The sequence below is a fragment of the Equus przewalskii genome, chromosome 21, assembly GCF_037783145.1.
Source record: "Equus przewalskii isolate Varuska chromosome 21, EquPr2, whole genome shotgun sequence".
Lineage (NCBI taxonomy): Eukaryota > Metazoa > Chordata > Mammalia > Perissodactyla > Equidae > Equus > Equus przewalskii.
Genome location: NC_091851.1, coordinates 6,524,764 through 6,537,216, shown reverse-complemented (window position 1 = coordinate 6,537,216; position 12,453 = coordinate 6,524,764). Strand labels below are relative to the sequence as shown.

The following is a 12,453-nucleotide window of genomic DNA, read 5'->3' as shown; positions in this document are numbered from 1 at the left end:
AGATTACTTGATCTAACCGTATTAGTTTTAAGGATCTGTGCTCCTGAATGGGTTAATTTTTGCTACCTAGTGTAGTCTGAGGACAAGCAGAGTCAATATCATCTGGAGCTTGTCAGAAATGCTGATGCTCAGGCTTCACCCCAGGTATGCTGATTCAGAATTTGCATGTTTACAAGATCCCAGGTGATATGTATGCACCTTAACATTTGAGAAGCACTGGATTAAATGATCTACCCACACATGTGGTTCAGTAAGAGCAACAACTAACCAACAATTAAACTTCTGGTTATCCCAAACAGGATCTCTCCTCTACATTATCACTAGACACTTTCCTTTCTTGGGATGAAAGCAGCTTTGTTATGAATAATAGATGCCAGGGCCCCACCCCAAACTTATAATCTCTGGTGTTCAGGCATTGTATTTTAAAAGCTCTCAGCCACAGCCAGGGTCAGAGGAATCTCAAGAAGTCACCATAGGATAGAGAGATCAGAGGAAGTTTCACGAAAGAGAGCTGAGAATTTTGTCTTGAAGGATGGAGAGGATTTAGAAGAGTCAGGGGACAGGCGCAGGCAAGGTATTCCAGATGAGGTGTGGGAGAAGGTAGAGAGGGATAGGAAGTATACTATATGGAAAGAGGAGATGGAGAAAGGTAAGGAAGAGTGTTTTCAGAAAGCAGACAATCCAGATTTCCAGATGGAAACTCCTAATTATTAAATGCTGAGCACTCTTTCAAATATGAAACATGAGGCTGGCCAAACCAAACAGGTGTATGGCACGTGTGGACAGCTAGATGGCATCCTCGCCTATATATATAGAAAATCAGGCTGACGCAAGGCCATTTGCTACTGAAAACTTCCCTGTCTGAGGCCAGGGCAGTCTGCCCAGGGACTCAGATCCTGAAACCCTGACCTCCCTCCCTGCTTTCTTCCTACTGGCCTGTCTCCAACTCTTCATCTTGCTTATTCCCTCAAGGGAGCTCAGGCAGCCCCTCTTCCTGGAAGTCTTCCCTGGTCTATCTCCATGCTCCTGAGATCCCCGCCACCCCTGCCCTTCGCATACAGCAAGCATCACCGGACACTTACACATGGATGGCTCTGCCCTGTTACTTTGAACCTCCACGTGTGTTAACAGCTAACTTCTTGGTAAACGACTGAGTCAAGAGTCGGGCACAGAGACGTCGAGAGAGGGTTTTAAGTAAGCCTAGGCACTTATCCAGGGCCAGGGCCGAACTGAAATCACCAAGGACAAGGGAGCCTTCGGCGAGAGAAGAGAATGGATTCATCCTCCGAGAGGTAAGAAGGAATTTTAGGAAATTCTTGTCTCTCCCTGGCTCTGTGGGCCACGGGACATTGTCTTGGTCTTCCTAGAGAAGGAACGTCCCAGAAAGTACAGCTGTGGAAAGTAAAGAGAAGCGAGAGGGGCCCGGGTGGAAATGCCCTCCCACGAGCGAAGTGGGGCTTGTGTTCCGGCTCCCCATCTGGGACGTCCCAGAGGGCACCAGCGCAGCCCTGTTCTCAACCAGAACCCCGAAAAAGACCCAGCCAGCCAAGCCGACGGCGGGCTCAGCCGAAGCTCTGGTCTAAGAGTGAGGTTCCTGTCCCCCAGGAGACGAGAGCTTGCCGTAACGCTGTGAACTCCAACAGAAGAAAAGGTCTCAGGGCACCCGCAGGGGGGTGTTGGGGTCGTGCGCGTGGGCTCAGAAACGGGGTGTGCCTCGTCCGGGACGAGATCTCGGGAAGACTGCTCTGCCCCTCCCAGCTTCGGTCTCTCCGTGGGTTTCAATGGAGTTAAGAGAGAGTGTGAGCTGGACTAGACCACGGCTGCCTGGCGCTCACCGAATACCGGGCACAGGTTCCCAATCCCGCAGCTCGAGCCGAGAGTCCCCTCACGCCCACGGCCCCGGATCCGCGCCAACCCCAGAAGCCCACCAGAAACTCCCCTAACGCGTCATTCCTGCGCGCCGGGAGGCGGGCCCCCGTAAAGGATGCGGAAGTCACTGAAGGGGCCACTGGGGAGTGTAGTCTTTGATGCAGAGGCGTTAGCGAAGGTATCACGGCACGGCGGAGAGCTTCACCCGGGACCCTCTACATGTTTTGAGAACATGGTTTTAAGAAAAAAGAGGGGGAAATCTACGTGCCACCGTGGTCATTCACCGTGACCGGAGCACGTTACCCACACCCTGCTCCCTTGGAGGCCAGTAGGAACTGCAGGCCGTCAGCGCGCTTCTAGTTACGCCGAGCATCCTGGGAGGTGTGGTCGCGGCGCGGTGCCGAGGGTTCTGGGTAGAGTAGTCCTGGCTCCTCGCTGGAGTAGATGCCCAGCTGGTGGCTGGAGTGACCCCTTGTTCTTTGGTGGCGCTGGTGAGTGAGGCTCCCGCGGGACCCTTAGGGCAACCGTGTCCTTCCCTGCCCGGAAAGGTAGGTTCTGAAAGGCTGGTTTATGGGCTGAGGCTGGGGACGGTGCTGACGGCGGGGAGAGGAGGTAGTGGTGGAGACGCGCTGTCGTGGCTCAGGCCGTGCTCTCCCGGATGTCTTATTTTGGGGCTGTGGGCGCGCGTCACCGAGGAAAGCGTGTGAGGTTCAGCTGTGAAGCCCAGAAGTGGTGGGTCCTGGGCTCAGGCCTTTCGTCCTAGGGTTCCTGTGAATGGGGACAGGTTCGGCCTTGGCCGAAATAGCGATATTAGGAGAGGGGCTCGCTCATGTCACAAGTCCCCGTTTTGGGGGGGTTGAATAAGTAGGCTTTTGGACGCCTGCTGTTTCCCAGGTGGTGATGTGGGGACTGCCCTGGGGCCACGTGTCTGGGGTTTTGGTTGGTGGAGGCTGACCATCTTACTTCGGGCCCAACTTCGGGCGATGGGCGGCCTGGCCAGCCGTGCCCCTTTTGCACTGGGTTGTGGAGTGGCCATTTTGGCGCGGTCTCAGGGTCTCAATTTGGCTGGTTGCCCCTGGGTTCGGGCCTTGGTGGAAGAGGTCTGGCTGGGACCCACTAGATAAGTTTTTCAAAGATCCCAGGGACCGTCACTGACCACAGGAATCACGGATTCCCACATGTCTGGTGTGGCCAGGCTTTGATTTTAAATTGCGTTTTAACTTTTTATTACAGAGAAATTTCAAACAGTCGGAAGTAGAACTCCGTAGACCCATCACCCAGAGTCAACACTTATCACCTCGTTACCAGTCTTGCTTCTTCTCATAATGAATATACTGAGAATCCTTACAACCCAGAGGTTGCCAACACTGCCCTTCCTGGTTAAGAATATGGCCTTTACAGCCAGATTTCATTCAGGTTCTGTCACTTTATAGCTGGGTCACCTTGGGCAAGAGACTGACCTCACTGTGCCTCAATTTTCTCATCTGTAAAATGGAAATAATAAATGGTACCCTCAGTGGGTCGTTGTGAGGATAGAATGAGGTAAAACTCCAGTGGTGCCTGGAATAGTCTCTGGTATATACTAAGTGCCGGTGGGTATTAACTTTCCTTACTAAGAACAAAGGCGACAGAGGAGCAGCTCCTGCTCAGTGTCAGCAGCATATGAGGGCAGGCTGCGTTCACAGCCCACGTCCAGCTCTGTTCCCTGCAAGCTGCACACAGTCTTTTCTGTGGCAGATCCATTGCTGATGCATTTAAGGACAAGGAAGCCCTACTCTGCTGGAGCTTGAGCGTTTCCAGGGACTCTCCTGAGCCTTTTTGTTCTTGCTCTGTCCCCTGCGGCTCCTGCCTGTCCAGAGAGGACTGCCTGGTGGGCAAAAGGAGGACTCCTGGGCCCCTGACAGCCCTGCCTCAGGTGGGGACCGCTTACCTTTTGTGTGAACCACGGGAATGTTTCTTTTGCTCGACTTTGACGTCTTGTGCCCTGCGATATCCTATTTGGGGATCAGAGCCCAGCTGTTTTCCCCAGGAAACAAAGCCTGTTGTAAGGGTGATGGTTTCCCCTGGGACCGTTCTTTAGACCTGGTGCCCTCATTCATGACCCCTCCATCCTTGCGCCAGCACTCCTTCTCTTAAGGTTTTGCTCAGACTGCTTACTCCCAGGGCTTGTCTTCTGTGAAGTTACCAACACTCTGTTCTTGTTCCCTCCAGTGCCCTCACTTACCCTTTTCCCTGCTAGAGTAGTTTGCAGCAAATCCTCATCATATCATTTACCTGCAAATACTTCAGTAGGCATCTCTAACACATAAGGACTTCTGTTTTAACATAACCACAATTTCATTGTTACACTCAGCAAAATCAGTAGTTCTTTCCCCAATTGTTTAAAAAAATCTCTTTTTCCTTTTCCTCTGAGCAGCCCTGGGCAGAGGCAGGAGAGGGAGCTGTATCTGGAATTCAGCATGGTGGTTTTCCCTGTCTCTGCCTCCCTCTCTTCCCCCATTTCTTCTGACCTTGGTGACCTAGGCTAACAGCTGCCACTTCCACCCGTGGTACAAGCTGGGCCTCTTCAGTTCTCCTTGGCTCTCTGTTCTTTCCAAACTTAGCTCCCATTTGGTTGGCTGTTGCGTCCTCTCAGTTCCACCTATGCTGCGTCCCTTGATTCCTCCTCCTTCCCTTTGTGTCCACTCCTGTACCACCCTAGCTTCCTGTCTCTTCACCTTTTTATCCCTCTTTTCCCATGCCTCTTGAGATGGTTCCTGAGGTGTAAGTACTGATCTTCTCATTCAACCTGCTAGAAAGAGTTTAGAAATTAGTAATCTTTCTAATTGTTTCTGTCCAAACTCTAAAGTTAGACTGCCCAGGTGCAAATCGCAGCTTCCCCAGATTCTTGCTATGTGGCTATGAGCATGTTACTTGACCTCTCTGAGCCTTCCTTTCCTCATCTATAAAATGGGGATCATAATGCTGTCCACCTCACAGGGATGTTGGGTGTGATAACACTTGCAATGAGGTCAGGGCGCCTGGTCATAGGAAGTACTAAGTAGTTATTAGCTGGGATTGTTATTGTTTCCAACTTCTCTAAGTTACCTTTTCAGCCTCTTTCTTTACCACCCACCTGTCTCAGACCCTGTTTTACAGCTGCATGGAGATATATTTCCTTCTATGCTCTTTTATTTCTCCACGCCTCTCTGCTTCGGTATACACTCCTGTTGCTTGAGCTCAGATCCCGCTGGAGAGCATTCCTGGATTTTCCCAGGCAGTACTCGCAGTCTCCCTGTCAGCAGCAGAACACTGGACGCGTCAGGACTCTGGGGCCCTCAGGCAGCGCTGTGACTGTCTGTCCGACTGTTCCATGGACTGTGAGGCCGTTCCTTGAGAGTCAAGCACTTCGTCTTGCTCCTTTTGGGTCGCTGCTACAATGCTGACAGCTGGTTAGATGGAGTGGTGATGCTGTGTGAAGACACATGTCATCCTTGCTGGCTGCAAGGGAACTTCACTTGGGGAGTCAGTGGAAAGATGTGGTTTAGGTATTATTGGAGTGAGCACTAAATGACAAGTTAGTGAGCGTGGACTTGGTCTGAGGGCAGGAGGCACTCAGTAAAGGGTTTTGAACAGAGCAGTGACCATGATCCCCCTCCAGCTATTGCCTATGCCTTTCCTTCCCTTTCAAGGAGCTAAGAAATGTCTGTACTTGCTGTCTCCGTTAGTATCCTTCCGTTGTCTTAAATATTCGAATGAGGTTTTTTTCAGCTCAGTCCACTAAAAATATTCTTGTCAAGGTCACCAGTGATCTCCCTGGGGCTAAATTCCATATTCAGTTCCCAGCAACATTTTACGTATTTGCCTACTTCTTTCTTTTTAAAATATCCTCTCACGTGGTTGTTCCTGGTTTTCCTCTGACCTCATAGGCTGCTCCTCCTCTGTCTCCTCTGCCAGCTTCTCTTCTCCCAAACCCCCACTGAAGGCACAGGTTCAGCTCGTAAACCTCGTCTTCTCCAGCTACACTCTCTCCTTGGTGGCCCTGTCCACTCGGAAGGCCTTAATGCCATCTCTCTGAGGTTCAGCCTAGACCTGGGCCCTCATCTGCAGATTCTAGACTCCTGCTGTCTATTTCATGCTTCCACCTGGATATCTCCTGCGTCTCCCAAACCTAATGTGTCCAACAGCAAACTCTGATCAACTGCCCCAAACATGCTGCACCGCAGTGAGTACAGACAATTCTTTCAGGGAGTTTAGCTCTAAAAGGGAGCAGAGACATAGCTATTCCCTCCTTCAGATTGCTCAGGTGCAGAACATTGCACTCATGCTCGACTCCTTTCTTGCTCTTATTCTCCATCCCCAATGAGCAAATCTAAACTCCAACAATCTCCAATCTCCTCCGCTTCCACCGTGGTCCAGGCCACCATCGCACCTAGATGATCATAGCCCTGAGTGATCTCTTTGCTTCTTCCTTTGTCCCCCTAAAGTATATTAATCAGTACAGCAACCAGTGGGATCTTTTAAAATTTCAATCAAATCATGTCATGCATTTGCTCAAAACCCTCCAGTGGCTTCTCATCACGGTCAAAGTCAGAACCAGTGTCCTATAAGACTGGGTGCGATCTCCTCCCACATTTATACTTGAACCTCATCTCCTCCAGTCAGTCTCAGTCATGGCCCAGGAGCCATAGTGAACTGTCTCTGTACTTGACCATAGGCTGGCTGTTGCGACAGGGCCTTTGCAGTGGCTGTTCTCTTGCCTACAGTGCTCCTTTCAAGGCTGTCCACTTGGCTCACTCCCTCACATCCTTCAGATCGTTACACAGTCACCTTATCAAGGAGGCCTTCCTTTATCACCATTTAAAATTCCAGAACCCCACCCGACTTCTGTTACTGCTCTTCTGCTTCCTTGCTTTATTTTTCTTCATCTTACTCATCACTTTCTGATGCACTGTTTTATTCATTCAATATGTCCATCTTCCTCCTCTAGATTTTCATGTCAGTGGGGGCAGATGTTTTTCTTTGTTCACTTCTGTATTCCCAGCGTCTAAAATAATGCCTGTCACACAGTAGGAGCTTAATAAATATTTAAAGAGCACATAATCGAATCATGTGTATATAGAGCTGATTCTGGGAGGAATGGCTGAGGCTGTGTGGGATGTTGAGAGATGGTCTGCAGAGACCATCAGGAGGGACTACTGCCATTGTCCTCCTCCCCCAGCAGGTGTAGGAGTGGGAACAATTGAGGGAATTCTCAGAAGTGCAGTCAGTCGGCCGTGGTAATTGGTTTGATAATGGCAGGGAGAGAAGTAGTCAGAGTGCCTGAGTAGGCATATGGATGATCAGGAAGATGCTCGTTAAGAAAGCTGAGTAGAGAGAAGGCACAACATGTCTGGAAACATTCTGATTATTGCTTGCTGTGCAGAAACCACCCCAAAATGGTGGCTTAGAAAAACCACCATGTACAACCTCACGATTCCTTGGGTTTACGAGGATCAGCTGGGCAGTTCTTCTGCTCTGTGTGAGTCATAGATCTGGCTGTGGCCACATTCACCTGGGGACTCTTTTGAGTTGGAACATCCAAGATGGTTCCCTCATGTATTTGGTGCTTTGGTTAATTGGCTGGAGGGCTGGAGTCAGCTGGGCCTTACTCTCTCTCTGTGGAGTGTCGGGGCCTCTGCCTCTGTGTGGTCTCTCTGGCAGGGGAGTTGAAATTCTGACATAGTATCTCTGGCCTCCCAAGAGTGGAAGCTGTCCAGCCTTCTTAAGACTTAAGCTTGTAACTGCCGCAGTGTCACTTGTGCCACATTTATTGGTTAAAGCAGGAACAAGGGCAGCCTGAAGGAGTTCCCAGTGTTTGAAGCTGGAATAATTTGAGCAGCAAAATAGTGATAATAGTCTGTTATAACCCATAGGACAAGATGCGACTCCATACTGATATAAATAAATAAGTAATGGGATAAACAAATAAACGAGGGAGAAGCGACAGCTCTTGCTTACAGAAGAATTCCAATTAATGAATTTAGAATGAAAGAGGAAAATAGAACTTCGTCTTTTGGTAAACACCACAGTAGTAACTGTTGGAGACAGGTCCCACAAATGTTTGCTAAAATCAGTGGGTGGAAGTTTGAAGAAAAACAGGATATCTGTATAATCTCAAACTATCTCTCTAAAGATATTTATTAATTATAAAGGGAAAAATAGTGACTTTATATTGGAGAAACCCAGCAGGCACACCTTAGCCAAGTGATCACGAGATCAAGGTGAACATCACCAGTAATGAGATGGATCAATGTCATGAACCTCTATATGGTACACTGAGAAGGACACAACATCACTTCAAAGGCACTCTAGCCAAAAATGAACCAACCTCATTCTAATCATAGAAACAATCAGATAAACTAAAATTGAGGGATATTCTTCAAAAGTGTCAAGTTCGTGAAAGAAGAAAAGACAGAGGAACCGTCACAGATTGGAGGAGATTAAAGATACATGAGAACTAAACGCAGTGTGGGAACCTCAGTTGAATCCTGGACCAGAAAAAGGACATGAGCGGAAAAACTGGCAAAATTTGATTAAAGTCTGTAGTTTACTTAATAAAACTGTGTCAATGTTAATTTCCTGGTTTTGATCATTGTACTAGGGTTTTCTCAGATGAAACCCTGAAGAGAAAGTTGAGTGAAGAGTATATGGGAATTGATATTTTTACAACTTCTCTGTAAGTCTAAAATTAGTTCAAAATAAAAAGTTTAAAAAATCTATCAATCTTATATTGAGTTTTTTTTTTAAGTGAGGAATGGGTGTTGAGTTTTGTTAATATTTCAGCGTGTATAAAAGCAAACATGATTTTTCACCTTAGATCTGTTCATTAATATGGTGTATTATAATAATAATTTCCTAATATTGATCTAATCTTGTATTTCTGGGTAAATCCCACTTTGTCATGGTAAAATATTTTTTTATTGTGGTGTTAGAATTTCTTAGCTAATATTTTGCTTAGAATTTTGCTTCAATATTCATAAGTGATACTGGTCTATAATTTTCTGTTTTGTGAACTGTCATCACGTTTAGGTGTCAGTATCGTAGTTGCTTTATAAAAAGAATGAGGAAGTTTTCCTTCATTTTTCAATATTCCGGGGCAGTGTTTGGAGCATTGGGACCATCTGGTTTGACAGTGTGGTAGAATTCCCTTATGACTGTCTAGGGTCAATTTTGGTAAATTATCTTTCCTTGGAAGTTATTCACTTCATGTAGGTATGCATATTTATTTGCATAGAGGTCTGCAAAATAGTGTCCTATGACTTTTTAAAGATGTGTTTTGGTGATTCAATAGTTATTTTCCCTTTGTCGTTTGTTATTTTGAATGTTTATATTTTCTCTCTTTTCTTGATTGTTAGCCATGTTTATTTCATTAATTTTTTTTAAAGAAATTAGGATTTGACTTCATAAATGGACTTTTTTCTGTTCATCGGTTTCTCGTTTTATCTTTACTAAAGTGTTTAAGGCTATAAAATTTCCTCACCTCACTGTTTTAAATAAATTCCATACATGTATAGTGTTTTCATTATTATTTTTTAGAAATTCTATAATTTCATTTTTGCTTTTTCCCTTTAACTCTCACCTGTTGCCTGTACAACATTCAGTGCACTTTTTCTGCTTTTCTCTTCTCCCGTTTTCGAGGCCTTTCTGCTTGATCAGGACAGCCGTATGGTCGTAAGGATGTATTTTTCTTCCTCTCTCTTCCTCACCATTTAGTGCTAGATCCATAAGTACTTATATAAATGCTCACCTTCAGTCCTTTACCTGAAATTTCCCCTGTGATATTTCATCGTGTTTAATATTCATCTTCTAGTAGATTCCTCACAAAGAACTCCTGGCTGTGGAGTTCTTCAAGCCCCTGCATGTGTAAAACTATTTTTCTAAAGTCTACTTACTTGAATAATCCCTTGGATGGAAATAAAATCTTTAGTTCATAATATCTTTCCTTAAGTTTCTTGTAAATGTGACTCCATTGTTGCCTTGCTTTGAATGATGAATTTTTTTTGCCATGCATTTTATTTAATGTGGTAAAATATATCTAACATAAAATTTATCATTATAACCATTTTTAAGTCTGTAGTTCAGTTGCATCAAGTACATTCACCTTGTTGTGCAACCATCACCACTATCCATCTCCAGAACTCTTTTCATCATTTTAAACTGAAACTCTGTACCTATTAAATAATAGCTTCCTCTTTCGCCTTCCCCTCAGCCCCTCTCAACCACCGTTTTACTTTCTGTCTATATGAATTTGATTACTCTAGGTATCTCATGTAAGTGGAATCGTACAATGTGTACCCTTTTCTGTCTGGTTTATTTCACTTAGCATAATGTCTTCAAGGTTTATCCGTGTTGTAGCGTGTGTCAGAGTTTCCTTTTTAAGGCTGAATAATGTCTCATTGTATGTATATACCACATTGTATTTACCTGTTCATCTATCAGTGGACAGTTGGGTTGCTTCCACATTTTAGCTGTTGTGAATAATGCTGCTGTGAACATAGGTGTACAAATATCTGTTCAAGTCCCTGCTTTCCATTCTTTTGGGGAAACACCCAGAAGTGGAATTAGTAGATCATGTGATAATTCTATTTTTAATTTTTTGAGGAATCGCCATACTGTTTTCCATAGTGGCTGCACCATTGTACCTACCTACCAGTAATGCAAAAGGATTGAATGATAATTTTGATAAGTCTGATGGATGTTTGGTCTGTTTTTTGCTAGAGTCACTCAGGATTTTTGCTGCTGTTCTTCAGAGCTTGATAGCTTTTCTGGTAGGTTTCCTTCAGTTGGTGGCTGTGAGTCAGCCTCTCTGGTACTCTGTAGCCTCTTTCATATTTAAATTCAGGTTGTCCATTTTTGCCAAGTTTTCTTGGATTATAGTTTTAAATATTAATTCTCTTCCCTTTTTTTGTTTGTTTTCTTCTGCGGGAACTACAGTTATACAAATGATATTCCTTCCTTGCCTGTTTTCCTTTTTAACCACTTTCTCGTTAACCCTTTTTATTTCTTTTTTTTCTGCTTTTACTCTTATTTGCACTTATTTTACGCTGAATTTATTGCTGGGCCATAAGTTTTTATATCTTCAGTTTCTTCTGGGATATCTTTTTCTTCTGTTCAACCGCCTCTTCTGGCTTAGGAAGAATCTGCTCTTTTTCGGTGAGGATCATCTCAGTGTGGCAGGGAGAGGGTTGGTCTGCCAGGGAGCTCTGTGTGTCCTGTGCTGAATCGTGGGGGGTTTGTTCACCCAGCTGTGCTCAAAACCAGAGAATCTGTATCCAGACCCTTAAGTTCAGCATTACTCTCTGCATTTTTAAGCTCGTGCAGTAAAAATTCAGCACTCTGTTTGGGCCACCAACCCCGTGTCCAGCCCTGCTGTTTGGCCTGGGCACACCTACCAACTCCACCATTGTAATAACAGAATGGCACACGCTGTTTTGTAAAGTGACATTTTCAGATCTTTGGTGGCTTTTCAGATGTGCATAACCTTGAGGAACACAGTTTCACGAGTGTTCTTAAAGTGAACATGAAGATTTGAACTTCTTGATTTGCATGATTTTGTAAGGTTTTCTGGGTCAAGTGAGTAACAAACCGTTTTCAGAGATCACGTCAGGCTGCTTAACAGGAAGAGCCCTTTTTCTTTCTTTCTTTCATTTTTGTTCTCTTAAGTGGTGTTCTTGCTATTCTTCAGTGCCCATCATGTTTTCATTTCAATCCATTCTTCATTGGTGTCTTGTAATTTAGTCTTATTTCTCATATAATATTGTGTCTTTTGTTTCTTTCTGAAGTTCAGTCAACTCTCATTTTGTTTCTTCAATTTTTTGTACATTTCTGTTCTTGGCTTTTGAATTTTTTTCTAGTTTTATTGAGCTGTAATTAACATATAGTAGTTTAAGGTGTGCAACATAATGATTTGATATGTGTATATATTGTGAAATGGTTACCACAATAAGTTTACTTAACATCCATCACCTCACATAGTTACAGAATTCAATTTTTGATCCAAGGTGATTTCTTATATTCCCAGATGTTTGTTTGAGGATATTTAATTCAGCTCGGAGTATTTTGTTATGGCTTTTTCTGTGTCACCTTTTTTTCTTTGGTGGAATTTTCTGTAGTTGAATTTTGGATTATCATTTTTTGCTTTGGTTTTCTATAGATGAAGATTGCATACAACTGTCAGATTCTAGTGTTTTTGAAATTTTCTAGTTCGTGAAAACTCTCTGTCAGTGCTAGCATGGTTTCTTTACTGGATCGCAGGGGAATGAGAGGATGTGTGTCTTTTCATTTTTTTCTCTCTTCTGTTTTGCAGGACCCTGAATTTCTCCTTGTACCTTGCATTTCCCGAAGGATGCCTTTTCCTTGCTTGTAATCCCCTTTTTCCCAGAGCTTTATTTTTCTAAGACTTCCTTTTCTCTTTCTGCCTACACTTTTCAGTCCCTTTCCTGTAGTAAGTGTTCTGACTTATCAGTACACTTTTGCAGGATTTTCTAACATACATAGCACTTCTTTTCTTAGGGTTGTTTTCAGTCAATTTTAAATCTGGTGTTAGTGCCTCTCTTCTCTCAC

At 44.7% G+C, this 12,453-nt stretch overlaps 1 protein-coding gene across 9 annotated transcripts in view; it reads left to right on the top strand.

The window, feature by feature from the left end:
- Positions 1 to 832: 832 nt before the first annotated feature.
- The window catches only part of ZNF133 (zinc finger protein 133), a 26,263-nt gene continuing 14,642 nt past the window's right edge, over positions 833 to 12,453 (top strand). Inside the window, exon 1 of one of the 9 annotated variants that reach the window (XM_008525390.2) lies at positions 833 to 1,292. The gene's annotated coding sequence lies outside the window, so the exon portion shown is untranslated. Of the gene's footprint in view, positions 2,418 to 12,453 lie in introns of all 9 variants that reach the window. The other 8 variants (XM_008525387.2, XM_070588771.1, XM_008525389.2 and 5 more) reach the window with 8 other exon arrangements.